The following is a 6,000-nucleotide window of genomic DNA, read 5'->3' on the forward strand; positions in this document are numbered from 1 at the left end:
TATTCAGTGGTCTGTGTTTGCCTGAGCTTGAGTCTGGACTAAGTATTCTGAGCTCCTGTGTTCTGATTCAATACATGATCACAGAACATTTCAGAATTTGGCCTCTGCCATTGGCCCTTGAACTCTGAGTCATGATTTGCAGTTTGGAAGTTTAGACAGCCAAGCACGGGAGTGGGTTTCAGAAATGTATATAAGCAGTTGCTTTGCCCTGTTTCCCAGTTACGTAGTTCAATAAAGGTTCTTACTGTTATCACCGTGTCTTGCCTCATGGGAACCCACCTACACTTCAAAAATTTTCACACAAGAGCATATTTCAATTAAAACACATTCCCCTTGTATTTTGTGGTTTAACTCACCGTGTTGAATTCCTTTTTGAATTGCAGTGCACATTTCTTTGCATACCATGTTCACTTTGGCTTCTGTGAATTAATGCTTAGAGGATTTTATCTTAGACCATGGCATGGACTTGATGTCTACCCCAGTCAGGCCTCTGAGTGTAAACTATTCAGTATGGAAGATGAACTATCAGACCAGCACAGGGGTATCAAAAACATTTCTCAAGTGGGAGTTAGTGCAGTTCAATGACTAAGCTGTGCACATATCAGTGTTAATGCACATGTCGGTTGCACAGATCCACAATTTCCATGTGCACTTCTGTGCACATTTACCCACACAAGTGCTTTTAATTAAACTCTAGTGTTTCCTGTCCACACTAGTGGGCAGTACTTCATGGAATGTATTTGCACTGTGTGTTGTTGTCCCCTCCCCTCAGTCAGTACTTCCCCACCCTTTCTGAGTTCTGAAAACCTGAGATCCTTTGTAGAGATGCACACAGGTATTTGTTTGGCCATGTGAGCAGCCATTTAAAAGAAAGAGAGAGAGAGAGATAAGGCTTGCACAGAATGGTAGGTTAAGGAGGGGGTGGCCCCACCAGTAGTTCAGCCTCCCTGTGTTCCAAAAACCCGGAGGTACATCTTTGGCATGAACACAGGTGTGTGTTTACCTGTGTGGTTGGCATTTAAAAAGAGAGAGAGAGGCTTTCCAATAGACCAGACTTACATAAAACATTGAGTTAGTTAAAAAAAAATACATGTGATACATCAAATCCAATTTAAACTGCCATGTGTGCACAGGCTAAGTATAAGCCAAAAAGTTCCCAACTGAAATCTTCACTTCTACCACCAACTGACTTAAAGGGCCCCAGGCAACCAGGCAAGTCACCATATTCTCACGTGTTGCTCTACATCTTCACTACAAAAATAATGATGTTCTTGTATGGGGTGTTCTTGTAAGGAATAATGAGATAATGTAGGGGAAGGACACTTGAAATCTGCTTTTCTGAATGCTTAGTATTAATATTAAACAGCTAAATGAAAAGGAAAGAACCATCAAGCACAAATCTTTCTCAAAGGATTTTTAAAATACTGGCACCCACTAAACCATCCATTTCTCAGTGTTGATCTTCTTTGTTTGTTTGTTAGCATGGGACAGATGATTGATATGACACCTGAATGTACATCCACTTTGCCAAAATTGACTGCCTGGCTATTTTCCCTTCCTTATCCCTTGCCAAGGGGAAAAAATATCCAGTAGCTCAAAGAAAACTTCCTGATGTCATACCCTAGAGCAGCACACCACCCACCGCCTGACCTCCTTCCCTTGCAAGAAGAAGCTTCCCCCCAAGAGGTGTGGGAAAGGGAACTGCTTTCATGTTTTAGCAACTGTTTCTCCTCCACCTATTTCCTTCTTAGTTTTCTTACTTGCTGTATATATCACTATCCTCTAACAATAGCTTTGTTTCCACAGCTGCACTGATTATAATTTTCAGTGTTTCTCATTTTTTCCGGAACTATTAGGGTGGGTTGTTTTTATTCATTTAACTTGGAACAGCCTGCAATAATATTGCAAGAAGAGTCTGAGAATAAGGTAATAAGCACAGGCCACTTTTATTTCTTTGTCTGTTTTGTTAGCCCACCCCCCACCCCACCCCACCCCAGCCTCTATCAGTTTATATAACAGTAAGTCTGTTGTGATAGTCCTGGAAAGGTAGCCTGGAAAATCCAAATGTTTAGTAGGAATTTTCCAAAACACTCACACTGCATTTAAATATCCCCATATGCTTAATTCTTCCCGTGTAGGCCCTATTTTATCCCAATTTTCTACCAAAAAACAAATATTTGGGGGAATCTTTGAAGTCTTAATGACCCACTTCACACATATCACTAAGCTAAACCACGGCTGAGGTGAATGAATGAACATAGGGGCATTCACAGGAAAAAAAACCACCACCAGGATACTCATCCCCCCAGTCCTCCTGGTGCCACATTGCCCAATGTTGAGATAGGATTTGACTTAGCATGACTTCCAAACCTAGAGTCATGGCTTGTCTCTCTCAGACAAACCAGGCACAGTAAATCAAAGACAAATCTTGGTTGCAGCTAGTGTTTCCCTCTTCTAGTTGTACAATCCTGTAAGGATAAAGCAATGCTTTATGGGTGGCCTCTCACAGAACCAAGGGTATTCCTTGGTCCAATTTTTCTTCTTGTGAGCATAGCGAAGTTCTCTGCTTGCATGAGGTTTTAGGAGTAATCCCTGTGGATATCCCTCAAGGATAGGATTACTCTAGGATTCTGTGAAACTGTATGATTATATCTGATAACTTTGGTCATGTTTATTTGACCAAATACACTTTACTTTGTTGGAGAAATGTAAAAAGGGTTCCAAGACTGGAGGTATCACTCACAGAAACCCAAGAGAAAAAGATGCAGACTTCAAGAGTCTTTACTCCACCCATTTCATCCTTCTCCAGGTTCTGGGAGTCAGCGGGGAGGGGAATTTGTCACAGCAAGCATCTTCACCAGCTGGACTCATCTCTGCCTCTTGGTCTCCCTCTCCTTCTGTTTTAGGTTCGGACTGATTCTGGACTTCAGTAAGCCCTGTTACCTCTTCAGCTTCCCAGTCTCCTTCTGACCACTCATCATTGTCCCATCATCATTCCCCAGGTTCTGAACCTTCTTCCCTTGGTTCCCCAGCTGGTTCCACCCACCACTCTGTGTCCAAACAGCCCATGGCAGGTTACATCTGATAGATATTTATCTCGTAAAACTGTGTGTTAAAAATTCATTTTCCAATTGATCAGATAGATGACAAGTTGTTTTGGGGTACTGTATGTAATAAATGTTCATTCCCGAACAATGGAAAGAATGGACTGAATAATGCAATGGAAAGAATAATGCAGAGTCCAGTATGGTTTCTAATTGGATGGGGAAGGCTGTGTGTTGAGATTCCTGCATTGCAGGAGGTTGGACTAGATGACCCTTAGGGTACCTTTCAACTCTTACCATTTGATTCTATGAATTCAAGATTAAATGCAATTGCTATGTCTAGCTGGTTCTCTTTTCATGCATACAGCACAGACCCTCCAAGTGGCCCTACTTTCCAGGGGCAACCCTGATTTAGAGAAGTCATCCCGGTTTCTGATCTGATTCCAGAACATCCCACGTTTCCTTAGGATGTCCCCAATTTCATTGAAGAAAGGTTGAAGGGTATGGAGTTATCTGACCCCTGAGCTGTCTGAAGGCAATCCTGTATAGTGAAGTGCTTTTTTAATGTTATATTATGTTTTTATATATGTTGGAAGCTGCCCAGAGTGGCTGGGGCAACCCAGTAAGATGTGTATAAAGAGTAAAATTATCATTATGGAATGGGAGTCCCTATTTTCACTGGAGAAATGTTGGAGGGTATGACAGCATTTCATGCATTCTAACAGTATATTCCTTCCTGTGTTCTGGAACAAACATCCATTACATATTGTCAGGGAACTGCCATCGGAAAAACAGGAGGTGAAAGGGCTCACAGAGGCTGAGAGAGACTTATCAGCTGGGGAGGGAACCAGCAGGGGGAGAGGAGGAGCTCCAAGGGAAAGTGAGTCAGAGGGAGGGCTCAGAGATACTTCCAGCGAAAACAGTGGGGAGGTTTCAGGACCTCCTATAGGGACACCCACTCCTCGCCGGAAACTGTCGCGCCGAGAGTCCAGAAGACGCGTTTCCGTTAAGGAACTTTTATGCTGGAAGAAGTTCCGTAAACGCCCACTGTCGGATTCTACAAGCGACTGACGGAGCCATGCTTAAGGAGCTCCGTTACAGACAGAGGTTTGTGGACTTAGCCAAACTCTGAGGGACTAGGAATTTCACGCACAAGCAGCTCATCATCCCATCACACATATAGTACCTAAAAGCAACTTGTTCTACACTAAAAAGTAGACAGGCACGGGTCTTTCTAGTTTAGCTAGGCCATAGACCCAAAATAAAATGCAATCATTAAAGCAATAACAGTTATTTTTATTTTTTTATTTTTTATTTTTATTAATTTTCACAATAAACAAAATCATTACATTAAAGAAAAATGAAAAACATAAAATAATACATTTTAAAAAACTGTATACACCATGGGTATCCATAACATTACAAGCTGTTATTGTTTCAAACACTGCAAATTTTGGATAAAATGGAGTGTTTCAAGAAGTGGCAGAGAGATATTTCCAGATTTGTCTGGCAGGGCAAGAAGCCTCAAATAAAATTTAAGATATTGTTGTTGTTGTTTAGTCGTTTAGTCGTGTCCGACTCTTCGTGACCCCATGGACCAGAGCACACCAGGCACCTCTGTCCTCCACTACCTCCCGCAGTTTGGTCAGACTCATGTTTGTGGCTTCGAGAACACTATCCAACCATCTCATCCTCTGTCGCCCCCTTCTCCTTGTGCCCTCCATCTTTCCCAGCATCAGTGTCTTCTCCAGGGAGTCTTCTCTTCTCATGAGGTGGCCAAAGTACTGGAGCCTCAGCTTCACGATCTGTCCTTCCAGTGAGCACTCAGGGCTGATTTCATTAAGAATGGATGTGTTTGATCTTCTTGCAGTCCATGGGACTCTCAAGAGTCTTCTCCAGCACCATAATTCAAAAGCATCAATTCTTCGGCGATCAGCCTTCTTTATGGTCCAGCTCTCACTTCCATACATCACTACTGGGAAAACCATGGCTTTAACTATACGGACCTTTGTTGGCAAGGTGACGTCTCTACTTCTCAAGATGCTGTCTAGGCCTGTCATTGCCCTTCTCCCAAGAAGCAGGCGTCTTTTAATTTCGTGGCTGCTGTCACCATCTGCAGTGATCATGGAGCCCAAGAAAGTAAAATCTCTCACTGCCTCCATTTCTTCCCCTTCTATTTGCCAGGAGGTGATGGGACCAGTGGCCATGATCTTCGTTTTTTTGATGTTGAGCCTCAGACCATATTTTGCGCTCTCCTCTTTCACCCTCATTAAAAGGTTCTTTAATTCCTCCTCACTTTCTGCCATCAAGGTTGTGATGCTAAAGAAAGAGGTGGATTTGCCCTGCCAGACTTAAAACTATATTATGAATCAGCCGCCTTTTGCTAGCTGACAGAATGGCTGCTTCTTGAAAACACTGACGTGCTGGACTTAGAAGGTTTTAACAATGTATTTGGGTGGTGTAATGGCTTTAGGGGTTGCTCGTGCGTAACTTACCGCCACTCTGGGCTAGGTTGCCTGGTTAAACCGTTTCTGTCTGGACAGCCATCCACTCCGTGGCTGTTCAGTTGCTAGCAGAATCCATCAGTGGGCATTTCTTGAACCTCTTCCAGCAAAGAATTTCTTTGACGCCAAGTCGCCGCCTACTTTCCCTGCGCGGAAGTCTTCTGCGCAGGGTGGGTATGGGCAGCGGAGGACCTGTGCTCTCCTCGCTGGTCTCCTGCGAAGAGTCCTGGAGCCTCCTCTCTGCTTCCCCCATCGACCCCCCTCTATCCCTGGTGTTGCGCTGATTTTCTTCCCCAGCCGGAGATCTGCCTCTCTCCCTGCTTGGCCCCTCTCCAGCATCGCTGTGGAGCCTCGCCTCCTCCTCTAGTTCCGATGGCAGTTCCCTGACACCCATCTCCCCCCCAGAACCCCCTCCACCCCTGGCCTGACCTTTCGATCCAACTTCGTCCCTG

This window comes from Podarcis raffonei, chromosome 5 (genome assembly GCF_027172205.1).
Source record: "Podarcis raffonei isolate rPodRaf1 chromosome 5, rPodRaf1.pri, whole genome shotgun sequence".
NCBI lineage: Eukaryota > Metazoa > Chordata > Lepidosauria > Squamata > Lacertidae > Podarcis > Podarcis raffonei.